Source organism: Apium graveolens, chromosome 5 (assembly GCF_009905375.1).
Source record: "Apium graveolens cultivar Ventura chromosome 5, ASM990537v1, whole genome shotgun sequence".
Classification (NCBI taxonomy): Eukaryota; Viridiplantae; Streptophyta; class Magnoliopsida; order Apiales; family Apiaceae; genus Apium; species Apium graveolens.
The window spans coordinates 123,106,446-123,121,502 of record NC_133651.1 but is presented as its reverse complement, the minus strand read 5'-3'; positions in this window follow the sequence as shown (position 1 = coordinate 123,121,502).

Here is a 15,057-nt window from a genome sequence, read left to right as displayed (position 1 = left end):
TTTGGAAAACCCAATTCTCTCCACCTCCTTCCTCCTCCTTAACATCGTTTTCTTGGTGGATACCGGTGGAGTGCTTCACACTTGAGGAGCAACTGCTAAGGATCTCTGATCGTTGTCTCCGAATTATTTTAAAAGGTTAGATTCGATCCCTCGAATTTTTATTCACGATTTATATGCTTTTATATGGATTTTATATGTGTAAAAGTGTTTTTCCATGACCCCGCTGCGTTAAACATCTAACAATGGTATCAGAGCATAGGTTGTATGCATATAGATCTGTGGTAAAAATTTCAGAATTTTATGTGCTTGTATGAATTAATTATGATTTTTACAAGTTATATCATGGATTAATTTTGTCTGATGAGAAATCGTTTCTCAGAATAATTTTGAATGTTGATCTGAGTTCTACAAGTGTTGTAGATCGTCTGGGTATTTTTTTCATAATTTTATGATGTATAGATTTTTTATTATGAATTTTTGAAGTTTTTACAATTAAATTCGTAATTAAATAAATCATATATATATATATAAATTGTTTGTAAGTATCTATATATATCTGTACTATGTCTGCTCTGCATAATCTGTAATACACGGAAGGAGAAGACACAGAATAGGTACAGGTTCTGTCAGGCGGCGCGGATTCCGAGATAAAGGGCGGCGGCTGCTGAAAACGAAAAAAAAATAGGGGTGTAACGCATTCCAGGAATGCGTTACACACCTGTGGCGCATTCACGGAATGTGTTACACCCTTTAATGGCTTAAAAGGGGTGTAACGCATCACCAGAATGCGTTACAGGGCTTGTAACGCGTTCCTGTAATGCGTTACAGCCCTTCTGTTGATATTAAAATTAATTTTCTGGGAGTTTCGTACCTCCGTTTTGGGCGTGCAATATACCGTTGGATTCGTTTTTCCGAGACGGATCTAATGGAGTGATCAATTTTAGTTTATATAAAAGTTTTGAACTGTTTATATTTCCATGAAGTGTTTTAAAGCTGTTTTTGATTGTTTTAATTGATTTTAAATGCTTCATGTGATACATAGAGATGTATAATGCTTAGACTAATATGCTAGATGATGTAACATGCCTACCTTGATGTTTATTCATGTTGATATATGTGATATATGCTTAGTTTATCATGCGATGATAGATTTATGTGAACTTAAATAAACATAAGGCGTTTGTTAGACAACCTAGTATAGTGAAATTGTTTCATAACCTTGATAATAATATTATGAATACAATCATGAGATTCTTGTGTTTATGAAACACGTAATTGAATATGAATTTTTGATATGAGAGAAAGGATGATTCTGTCAACAACAGATTTCTATCTGTAAGAAAGGGTTATTAAGTGACGCCTCTTGACAATGCTCCACCCGATCTGGGAATCATCTGATTATTGATTATTGATTTGAAATATTTAATTTAAAAGGAAGAATTTATTTATAATATGATTATGATTGTAACGTAATATAATCCCTCTAAAATTAAATAATATCAAGTAGTAATTGGCCAATGATACAACAGGCTTGTGTCGGTCATAGCCTTCCAACATGGTAGAAAGTAGTTCTTATTTTTGAATCATTGTCGTTTCGTGCCACAGCCGAGGGCTTTGATTTCGAAATAAGAAATACTTGTCTATTATATAGAGATGTGTACATTGAATAAGAATCTAAAGGTCGTTACGTGCCACAGCCGTGGGCCTTTGGGGACTGATTCAATTGTACGGAATGTTGGGTTAGACTTGACTTAGAATATTGAGTTTGTCGTGCCACAGCCGTGACTCAATTATTCAAGAGGCTAAAGTTTGATTAGGGAATAACATTAGATGTAATTGACAAGAGTTGTCTGCCTATTGAACATTACATGGCGTTTCGTGCCACAGTCGGGGTTGTGTAATGGAATGTAGGATCCCTATTCCCACTAGCATTATGAATGCTTAATTTTTCACGTAGGGGGTTGAATAAATTAGGAAAACTAGTGGGAGCCACTTATGAATAAAGACCCGATTCATATAGTGTTTTGAAATGAAATCGAATATTTGCTAAGTGTTGTTATGTGTTTATCATTTACAGATTTACTTTGTACGTTATGTCTTCTGCACTATCACTCAGGAGCATACTAGATGCTCACAAATTGACTGGTCCTAATTATGCTGACTAGCTTTGAAACTTGAGAATTGTTCTCAGGATTGAGAAGCTGGAATACGTGATTGACTCACCTAAGCCTACTGAACCTGCTAGTGATGCACATAATGATGAATATGTTGTGTATCGTAAGTGGATAGATGATGCAAATGTTGCTCAATGCATCATGCTAGCTTCCATGAACATTGAGCTACAGAAGCAACATGAGCATATGGATGCTCACACTATCCTCATGCATCTACAAGAGTTGTATGATGTGGCAGGGAGGATAGCTCGATATGAGATATCGAAGGAGTTGTTCGGTTGTAGGATGTCTGAGGGATCATCTGTGAATGACCATGTACTTAAGATGATCAATTTGATTGAACGTCTTGGACAACTTGGTTTTGGCATGGATGGGGAGCTGAGCCAAGACTTGGTCTTGCAATCGCTTCCGAGTTCGTTCTCGCAGTTTGTTGTGAACTTTCACATGAATAAGTTGGATGTCAGCCTGCCTGAACTCCACAACATGTTGAAGACTACGGAATCGAATTTTCCCCCTAAGAAGAGTTCTGTTCTTCTAATTGGTGAAGGTTCCAATCCTAAGAAAAGGAAGAGGAACTCTTCCAAGAAGAAGATAGTAGGTGAGAAAATGCCGGTTCCACCAAAAGCTGAAGACCCCAAGAGCAAAGTTATTTGCTTTCACTGTAACAAGGTGGGGCACTGGAAGAGGAACTGCAAGGTTTACCTTGCAGAATTGAAGAAGAAGAAGGGTAGTGAGACTACCGCTTCTGATTCAGGTATGTTCATGATAGAAGTGAATATGTCATTAAATCAAATTTCTACTTGGGTATTAGATACCGCCTGTGGTTCTCAAATCTGCAATTTGTTGCAGGGACCAAGGAGAAGTAGGACTCTTGAGGAAGAGGAGGTGATTCTACTGATGGGAAATGGAGCAAGAGTTGCTACTGAAGATGTAGAATCATTTCATTTACATATGCCTATGGGCAAGACTATTGTTTTAAATAATTGTTATTTTGTTCCCTCGATTGTGAGGAATATTATTCCCATGTTAGACTTGGCTGGATTTTCATTTATTATTGAGAATAATGAATGTTCTATTCTTAGAGATAATATTCTTTATGGACTTGGTACTTTAAATAATGGTTTGTTTGTATGTGACATAATTTACTTCAGATTGAACAAACTAATAAAAGAAAGGGGATGATGAAAATCTAACTTCGTTGTGGCACTGCAGTCTCCATTTAGTAGACATGGAGAGAGGGCTGCAAATTTGCTAGGAATGGTACACACAGATGTATGTGGACCGATGTCTACGCAAGCCATGGATGGATTTTCATACTTCATTACTTTCATAGATGATAGATCTAGATTCGGATATGTGTTTGATGAAACACAAGTCTGAAGCCTTTGAAAAGTTCAAAGAATATAAGTATGAAGTGGAGAAACAACCAAACATAGTATTATAACTCCTCGATTAGATCGAGGTGGTGAATACTTGAACGGAGAGTTTCTGGATTATCTCAAAGTAAATGGTATAGTCTCCCAGTGGACTACTCCAGATTGGTATCTGAAAGGAGAAATCGAACTTTGTTAGACATAGTTCGGTCCATGATGAGCTATGAGAATCTTCTAGTAGTCCTATGGGGTTATGCATTGGAAACCTCAGCATATTTACTGAATAAGGTGCCTTCCAAAATCTGTTCCTCAAACTTCGTATGAGATATGGAAAGAAAGGAAACCGAGTCTTAAACACGTTAAGATTTGGGGATGTCCAGCTTATGTCAAGTAAGTTGACCCAGATAAGCTGGAATATCGATCCGTAAAATGTAGTTTTGTGTGATATCCTAAAGAGACTTTAGGGTATTACTTTTACACCGATCATCAGGTGTTTGTCTCCAGACATGCTACCTTCTTGGAAAAGGAGTTTATCCTTGAAGGAAACAGTGGGAGCAAAATTGAACTTGATGAAGTTCAAGAAGCACAAACTACTACGGATCAAGTGGAAACACCTGTTCTGATTGAACAACCTTTTGTGGAACAGCCCATTCGTAGGTCAGGGAGAGTGTCTCGCCAACCTGAGAGGTAATATGGCCTTGTCATTGAGAATGACAATGAGTTGTCAATCATTTGATGATGACAACCCTGTGACCTATAATGAGGCTATGAGTAGTGTTGACTCAGAGAAATGACATAGTACCATGAAATCCAGAATGGAATCTATGTATATGGTATACAAAAGATAGATTATAGCAGATGGCCAGGTGGAGACCTATAAGGCCAGGCTTTTGGAAAAAGGATTCAAACAAAGGCAATGGATTGACTTTGATGAAACTTTTTGCCTGTAGCCCTGTTAAAATCAGTTCGGATTTTGCTTGCGATTGCTGCTTACTACGACTATGAGATCTGGCAATTAGCCAGGTGGTTTTATTTCCAAGAGAAATGAAAAGCTAGTGTGTAAGCTACTGCGAACCATATGTGGTTTAAAGCAAGCTTCTCGTAGATGGAACATTCATTTTGATGAGACAATCAAAGAGTTTGATTTTATCAAAAACGTAGATGAACCATGCGTCTACAAAATGGTTAGTGGGAGCGCGGTAACATTTCTTATATTGTATTAAAATAGAGTTGACACACATAACAACATAGCAGACCCACTCACAAAGCTACTTTCTGAAAGTCACTTTGATCGTCATAAAGATGAGATGGGTATTAGATACCAGAGTGATTGGCTTTAGTACAAGTGGGAGATTGAAAGGAATATGTCCTAAGTCCAATCAGGAATTAGGATTTAGGAATAACTTTTATGTAATCTGTTTTGATTTCATTGATATTAATAAAGACTTGTTTTGTTTTTATTACGGGCTTTATCTATTTAAGTGTTTAAATAAGATATACCATAGTTTAGAGTAAAGCTTTTTATGGATTATGATGAGATCATAATAGTGAGACCTAAAAAGATGATAACTCTAAACTTAAATTGTTCCTGATCATAGGATTACTAACTGGTAATTAATAATCCGCAAAGATCGGTACATACTATGCTTGCTTCATTATGAAGGATGTCTGTTCTCATAGACATTTGTGTGGTGACACTATAGCTAGTATGTAGGTGCTTATTATGGAAGAAGTTCACTGAACATGACTCGCCCAGCTGAACAACTGATGGAGTTCACTCACGTGTCAGCAGTTGTTCGCTTAGTGATAGTTGTACAAGTATCCTTAGACTTGAGGTCATCATAGTCATCTTGTGTACACTGAACTATGCTTTGGTTTCGTTCTTAGTCTCCAGGGACAATTATTAGGGCTCTTCTGGGTATAGGAATTTGTACACGAAGATAGTGTATGATCAATAAAGGATCTACCCCTTCCAGTGAAGGAAGAGAATGTTCAAGGCTGATCCACTTATGCTAGTTCAGGAATCTCTGGCCAGAGTGAATGAAATTAGAAAGGAGTTTCTAATTTGCATAGAACTACGCATAGTAAATGGTAAGCAAAGTGATTGAATTAGATAGGCTTGACACGAGATCCATGCCTTGTATTTAATCGGGACATTGTAGGGTAGAAGGAGTTTATTATACGGTAACTATTCACTGACAGGTTCTTGGTATTCTAAGCAGTGAATTCATATTATCCGGATAGTCGTGATATGTTGAGAAGCATCACTCGCGATGTAGAATAAATGTGATTAATTAATTAATCATATTTAATAAATTAGAGAATTTATATAAATAATGATAAAATAGTTTTATTATTATTTATTTCTACTACCGGCTTAATATTGAACCTACAGGGTCACACCATAAAAAGAGAATGATTTTATGGTGGAGGAATTAATTAATAATGGCTAATAATTATTTATTTATGAAATAAATAATTAATTGGAAAATTTAATAATTGATTAAATGAGATTTAATTGATTATAAATTAATTAAGAAAAGTTCTTAATATTATTAATTAAAGGATTTAATTTTTGGAAATTAAATCAAGAGAGAGAATTATTTCTAAAGTGTTTAGAAAAAGGATTAATGATTAAAAGGTGTTTTAATCATTAATAAGAATAATAAATGGGATAATAATAATAATATTTATGGGAAAATTTCAGCTGAAAATTTTGCCTATAAATACACTATTATAGACCCTAATTTTATTCTAACCCCATCGAAACCCGAAAACCCAAAAAGTTTGGAAAACCCAATTCTCTCCACCTCCTTCCTCCTCCTTAACATCGTTTTCTTGGTGGATACCGGTGGAGTGCTTCACACTTGAGGAGCTACTGCTAAGGATCTCTGATCGTTGTCTCCGAATTATTTTAAAAGGTTAGATTCGATCCCTCGAATTTTTATTCACGATTTATATGCTTTTATATGGATTTTATATGTGTAAAAGTGTTTTGCCATGACCCCGCTGCGTTAAAAATCCAACACCCTCTGCCTAGGATTGATGACGTATTCGACCAGCTCAAGGGTGCTGTGCACTTTTCCAAAATAGATTTGAGGACAGGATATCACCAGTTAAAAATCAAACCTGAAGATATACCAAAGACTGCTTTTCTTACTAGATATGGACATTATGAGTTCTTAGTCATATCGTTTGGGCTAAATAATACACCCGTAACCTTTATGGATTTGATGAACAGAGTGTTCAAGAAGTACCTAGATATATGTATGATAGTTTTCATAGATGATATTCTAATCTACTCAAAGACAGAGCAAGAACACGCATAATATTTGAGGATAGTCTTAGAAATCTTAAGGAATGAGAAATTATATGCCAAGTTCTCGAAATGCGGATTTTGGTTAAAGGAGGTTCAGTTCTTAGGGCATGTAGTGAGCATCAAAGGAGTTTTAATCGACTCCGCCAAAATAGAGGCGATATCCAATTGGGAAAGACCGACTACCTCAACCGAGGTTAAGTGTTTTGTGGGTTTAGCAGGATATTACCGGAGATTCGTGCAAGACTTTGCCAAGATAGCCGGCCTGTTGACTAGACTTACCCGAAAAATGGAAAAGTTTGTGTGGACAGAGAAATGTGAGGAAAGCTTTCAAGAGTTGAAAAGGAGACTGGTGTTAGCACCAGTGCTCGCTCTTCCCGATGGAAAGGGAGAGTTTGTGATATACAGCGATGCCTCGCACAAGGGGCTAGGATGTGTGCTTATGCAGCACGGAAAGGTTATTGCGTATGCCTCTCGGCAGTTGAAAGAATATAAGATCAGGTACCCAACCCACGATCTAGAATTAGCAGCAATAGTGTTTGCCCTAAAAATTTGGAGACACTACTTGTACGGTGAAAAATGTGAGATTTACACAGACTATAAGAGCCTCAAGTATATTTTTACTCAGAATGAATTAAACATGAGACAGAGGAAATGGTTAGAGCTGATTAAGGATTACGATTGTGAAATTTTGTATCACTTGGGTAAAGCCAATGTGGTGGCTGACGCCCTCAGTGGGAAAGAGAGACTCAAAGTGATCATGACATTTGATGAGTTAGTTAAGGAATTTGAAAAGATGGAGATCGACGTGAGAATAACCGGTAAAGGATCAGAAGGACTATTCAAGATCAAGTTAGTATCGGAACTGACTGAAAAGATACGACTATGTCAGGAAAAGAAGATGAATGAAGAAAGAGAAACATTGACAAATAAAGAGGTCAGATGCGAGAAAGATGAGAAAGGGATCATGAGGTATTTGTCCCGGATTTGGATTCTGAATGTGTAAGAACTAAAAGATGAGCTGCTACACGAAGGGCACAACTCAAGATATTTAATCCACCCAGGGAGTACGAAATGTACCGTGACCTTAAGAAAAATTATTGGTGGCCTAACATGAAAAAAATAAGTAGCAGAGCGGGTCAGCATATGCATGACATACCAGAGAGTGAAGGCTGAACATTAGCGACCGAGTGGACTATCACGGCCCCTGGAGATCCCGGAATGGAAATGGGAGCATATAGCCATGGATTTTGTGACAGGCCTACCAATGACTAAAACCAATCATAGATAGACTAAACAAGTCCGCGCACTTCCTTCCAATCAATGAAGGTACACCGTAGACAAGTTAGTGGATATTTACCTGAAAGAAATCACGGTGAGGCATAGTGTTCCCGTTGCCATAGTATCGGATAGAGACCCAAGGTTTAACTCCCAATTTTGGAGAAGCTTCCAAGAGTGTGTAGGCACTAGACTGAATATGAGTACCACTTACCACCCCCAAACAGATGGGCAAAGCGAAAGGACCATCCAGAGCCTAGAAGATATGTTGAGAGTATGTACCATTGACTTTGGAGGAAACTGGAATGACCACTTACCCCTGATCGAATTTGCCTACAACAATAGCTATCATACTAGCATAGAAATGCCTCAATATGAAGCTCTTTATAGAAGAAGATTCCGCTCTCCCTTATGTTGGGATGAGGTTGGAGAATATAAAATAATAGGATCCGAGTTAGTCCAGCAAACCAGAGAGATGGTGGGACTCATTAGAAGGAGGCTGGTAGCAGCTCAAGACAGACAGAAGAAGTACGCCGACCATACCAGGAAAGATAGAGAATATGAAGTAGGGGATTCAGTGATGTTAAAAGTATCTCCATGGAAAAGAGTGATGAGATTTGGAAAGAAAGGGAAACTGAGCCCCAGATTTATAAGACCCTATAAAATCTTGAGGAGAATAGGACCTCTAGCTTACGAGCTCGCCTTACCCCCTAATCTGCAACAAGTGCATATCGTATTCCATGTGTCAATGTTGGGGAAATACCATGCTGATGCACGACATGTGATAGAGTATGAGCAGGTAGACTTACAACCAGACCTGACCTACGTTGAGCAACCGGCAAGAGTGATGGACCAGAAAGAACAAGTGCTGAGGAACAAGACTGTGAAGCTGGTCAGAATCTTCTAGAGAAATCAGAACGTTGAAGAGTCAACTTGGGAACTAGAAGACACGATGAAGGAAAGATATCCCTACCTGTTTTTTATTTAATTCCGGGACAGAATCCTTTTTATAGGGGAAGACTGTAATAACTCGAATTTTTGAGACTTTGTAAAACGCTTGATAAATAGTAACCTTGAGATTCTGGGAATTTTTTTTATCCCACACTATGTTTAGCATGAGAAATTGAGTTTCTGAGTCAATAACATGATTATACGTACCAAATGAGTGTATGTAAACGCTACTAGTTTTCGAAGAAAATGAACTTTCAAAAACGACTCTATGAACCATCAAGGATTAAGAGAATCACAATATAATTACAAATTTAAAATCCTACAAATTCATATCCAAGTAACCAAGTACCGAAACTAAGTAGTATAGCTTGGAAACTAGGATGGCTAGCAAAGATTTATATTGATTTACTAGTACTAGGATATATACAAGATCTTATATCACAATATTTTACAAGAAGCATTCCAAGATTCCACAAAAACACTCCCTTCTCTCTCCTTTAAGCTCCATTCGGCAAAAGCAAGAAAGGAAGAAGAAATTAAATCCAAAACACCCACTTCTAACGATGGAAAAATTCCACAATTAAATCCCAAGCTTCATACATCCTAAACTAAGGTTTTGAGATCCTTCTATTAAGGTTTGATGGGTGAAATAAATTCAAGAAAAGTGATAATGAATAGTAATGAATAGTAACTCTTCTTGATTTCTTGATTTTTATGGCTTGATTTAGGTTCCTTAAACTCAACCAAGAATCCCCAAGACTCAACCATTAACAAGAACACATCAAAAGCTTTCAAGAAAGGTATAAATCTTTGACCAAACTTTATTTAAGGTTTAAATATCAAGAAACTTTGAGATCTTAGCTATAAACCTAGTTTTAGTAGTTGATTTGCTATTATGATGTTTAGTTAGTTAGCATTAAGGTTGATGATTCTTGCCTCAAGAATATGATGTTGTTGAGAGGAGTTAGTGTTGAGATGATAATATGGTGGTTGTTGATGAGTTAATAATGATTTAAGGCGTAAACGAAACTCATATCGTAATCGTAATCGTAATCTCGTTAAAACGAACAAAACACAACATAAGGTTTCTGCAGACGTTTCCGAATGTATGAACTGTAGTTTCTTGAAAAATAAGACTTGATCTTGATAGAAAATGTTATAAGGATAGTTTAGGCGCTTGAATCGCTTTATTTTCATTTACGGATCAAAAGTTATGACCGTTTTAGTAAAAGTGATTTACGCGATAAAAACTGCTACGAAAATACGAACTTTGGAAATAGAAATGACTGACTTAAAAATATTCAAAAATCATGAAGTTTTTACAGAGAGTAATAAATAGAGTTTATTAACTGCTATAAAAATTTCAAGTGAAAATATAAATTTATCAATTTTATAAAAATGTCGGAGCCTAGACCGCGCGATTAGAAAACCATTAAGGATTGTAAACCGAGTCGAAGACCAAAATGTAAAAGGTATAAACTAACATAAAGGATTTCGAAAAGAAAGAGAACGTGAAAAATACTTGTGATTAAAGGAATAATAAGAGTAAAATGAGTTGCGAGAATGATTAATAAGTAATGCGTATGTACGAGTCACCATAAATAAGAACGGATTCTAACGAAACAATACATGTTTATGATTATAGATTTCTGAGCGGACTCTAGAACATCCACCACCTCAAAGTACCCAGGAAAGTTTACGAACCCAACTTCAAATACTGTTGTGTCATGGAAAGATTGTTTTACCACCTCTTGTATAAATTCCATGCTTGCCATGATATGAGTATTTTGAGTTCTACGCATCGATAGCGATTGTGTTACGATGTATATATCATAGAATACTTAGCGTAACCATAAAAGTGATGTACAAATAATAGGACCGATAGTCGGTCATAGTTTTAAAACAAAAACCTGGGAATCACCCCGGTGATGTTTTGGACGATCAAAAGTCTGCACTTATTTTATTCCAAGGGACTCGATGTCCATTTGCGAAGTATTAAATACCTCGATTTTATTTAAAACGATTTCCAAATATCATATTCCCTCAACAATATATAATGACTCGAAAAATGAATAGTATTTCAATTATTTATTTAATATAGGAGAAGTATTCTCCAATGATTATTATTTTAAACTCGATTAATTATATTATTAAAGATTACTTTAATTATTTAAACATAAATTAGTTGAGGAATATAATTTCAAATATTCTTTTAAACATAAATATTCGAGGTTTAAGTATTTAATAATTATTATTTAATTATTAATTATTTATTATTTATTAATGATTTAATATAATTTAAAAATCATAAAACCTATTTTAAAATACTTTCTGAATTTCAGAAAATTAGTTGAATACTTTCAGATCGTCGAAGAGTATTATCTCGACTTATTTTAAATATTTGAGCATAATTTCAAAAGAAACTCCCCCTTATTTATTTATCTATTGACAACGGTCAACTCACATCCTTGGTACTTTCTTCAATTTTTTTTGAAAGTACATATATATACATATATGAGATGAGTTGTGCCTATCAACAAGCAAAACGCTTAGGGAACTTTGATATAGTTCGATGTTCCAAGTATATGATAGAATTCTTAAAAGGACAAAGGAGGGGTAGAGATCCAGTACTTTATGGACTGGGGAGACTGCCATTTTAATTTTCCGTGTGTAAAGGTATCATGTGTACTGAAGGACATACGATGTATGCAAAATATACTCGGGGGAGGGAGGAAGCATATAAAGCTCGAATGCGGCCTGGGTGACGACCAGGATGTAAGGAAGTCGTCCATCTACATGTAGAGAATGATACCATTATACGACTAATCATCATATCTCGGGGGCTCCGGTGAATGTCCTATTCTTCCGTTTAGAAATTGTGATGCAATACCGTAACCTAAGCCTAGGTGTTAGATTTACCATTAAGGTATTTGCAGGATAATAAGTCAACAAACGAATTGTTTTCGAAAGAAGGTGTGTATCACCGAGGAAAACTATTTTTTAAATAAACATATTTATTGTATATGGATTATACATGAATTTCTTATACAGTCTTTTCATACTGTACTTTATTATGCTGGGCATTATAGCTCACACTTGTTTTCTTATATTGACACAACACAACAGTGAATCAAGATGCTTATCATGAAATTTACGACCAGGAAACGGGTAGGAAAGGGCGAGTTCTTTCGTAGGATGTTTGGTGCTGTACCTCAGGTAGACCGAATAAACTGGATTGGTTTTCAGTTATTTTTAGTCCGACTTATTTACAAGTATGACTTATGTAATATAATAAATAAGAAACGTATATTTGGCCGACGGACTAACCTTACTTAAAGGTTACTTCCGTGGTAAGACTTAATTACTTTTGGTATTGTAATAATTATCACATGTGGATCGATACACTCTAGTAATGTATGGTTCATTTCCAAGACAATAACCTGTAAGTATGTGTAAGTTGATAAGTGTGGGGTCATAAAGGTGTGAGTATTTATATATTGTTGTACCAGATTAGTGTTAAACAAGATTTAGGTTGACGTGGCCTCCTAGATCCCTGATCCCGGATTTTGGGGCGCCACAAACTTCTTTTTCCTTGGTCTAGGGCTTAAAGAATCATTGTTTACAACATCAGTACTTGACGTGCCCTCTTCAGTTGGTAATGCAACTGGAATCTGAGTAGAATCAAGATTTAACTTCTTGAACTTGGATGATAAGGTAGCATTTTCGTCATCATCTGATTCTGACTCAACTAGTACAAGCTTTCTCTTAACAATTTCTGAAGGTTTAGAAGAATGAGAAGCTTGTACCTTGGATCCACTCCGTGCTATACCAGATTTTTCGGCAATGACATTAGCACCAGTGTCCCGTGCAAACTTCAAGACCGCTCTCTGACCATAAGTCCTAGAAGATTGGACAATAATGTCATGTGGGTTCTATTGAGGAGCATCAGACTTTGCTAACTTCTGTCTTTTTACAACAGGTGCCTTTTGGGAGACACCTGATGTGGATTGTGTTTGAGGAAATGTTTGTGTTGTGGTGTTTGGGTTAGCTACATGGGGGTTCCCAATTGTTATTGCATGTAGCCTAGCACTCTGTAGATTCTGTAAACTGTAAGCCACAGGGAAGCTTGCAATTAGTGAGTTCCTAGCTGAAAGTGGCAACCTAAGAGGTGCAAGAGCAACCTTCTCCTTATCTTTAGATATCAAATTAGAGAAAGCCCTTTTTGTGAGCTTAAACACTAAGATAATTTGATTAAGAGTGATTGGGATATTGGGGAAACAATGATTAAAAATAAGCTGACAAAATCTAGCATAATACACTACATCAGGATCAACTTTTAATCTATCTTCTATAAAACATAATACTATTCTACCAAAATCATAGTGACCGTCATGTATTAGAGAGTACCCAATTTGTTGTGTCATGATAGAAAGTGCATCAAAATTGGTGCACTTGTTATTGAAGGCTCTGGTGATACAGTCGAAGTAGGAGTTCCACTCCTCTCTGAGTCCATTCCTCTTCAATTGCCCCATATTCTTGAGCTCCTTGTCATACCCAATCTCAGTAAAGAACCTCCTCGTCTCAGTATCACCAATAAAGGTGGTTGTTAGTCGCTAAACACGTGCTAATAATACACGCAAGTATACGCGTTCGTAAGTAGTATAAGATGTAAATCAGATTCGTTCCCACAGAGACTGGCTTGGATAACTAATTAATTTATGCACTTAAGCAACAATGTATGGTTATTATTCAATGCTAAGACGATAACAAATTGAGGTTGTTTATAACTAAGAATTAAACTAACAATTATAACTAAGGGAATAAGATTGATTGAATTAATATATATGACAAACATGGGATTCTAACTTCATTAAATACTTTATTCAATAGCCTTTTCTTTCTTAATCTTAGCATGTAATGGTGATGACAGTAACCAGATAACACGAAACTGATAAACGCCAACTTTCGTAGCACGAATACCTTACTACCAGACATCCACAAAAGAGATAGAAGCTGAATAGACACCAATTATATTGAGACCCTATATGTCTATAGAATTTGACAACATAACGGTTTATTCACAAGTTATCTATCTTGATTACATTGGGCAAGTAAGATGGTTAAAATTACCGACGAATCATGCATAACAAAAACATGAACCTATGCTATCATGGCAAGTTCTAAATCTTAAATTCACTTTCGCTTCATTAAGAATTAACACATTATCTTATAAGTTCGCGACGCTCGTAAGACGAATAAGCACAACCAATACTAGGTTATCATACAATCACCACACACTAAGGCATCGAAGTAAATTAACTAAAGAAATCCATAAATAAATCCGCTAGAACCCCACGATAACGATTAGCCCATAATCAGACTCATCATCAACGTGGGTTCCGATGAAAGCATGGTATAATAAACGTAGTCTTTATAACGAATAATCAAACAAAGTTAACACAAGAGTATAGTTTCAACAAAAAAAGAAACGAGCATCCAAAATTACAACTCAAAATAAAGATTTACAAGAATAAACTAGAACGACTTCGCCTTTGTTGAATTGTGCTATAGGTCTCTTGCCGTATTCTCCTTAGCTCTGATATGTCTCTGACTTAATATTTTATGAAAAATGACCTAAAGTTGTTTATATAGAAGCCCCATGCAATGTAGAAGTCTTCCAGACACGGCGCAGCCGCGTGCTTGATCAGCACGGGCGCACTGGCTCTCTGATGTTTGGGCGCGGCCGAGCGCACGCTTGATCAGTACGGGCGCGCTGGGCTTCTGCCAAAACTTTGAATTCTTATTTTTCTTGCAGTTTTGAGCCGGTCTTCACGAGCTTTATTCCTTGGACACCATCCTAACACCATATTAGCATCAAATCAATGCTAATTCACCTGATTCTCAGATTAATGCCTGAAATGCAAAAACACTAGAATACACATTAAAACACCAATAACTCGAGTAC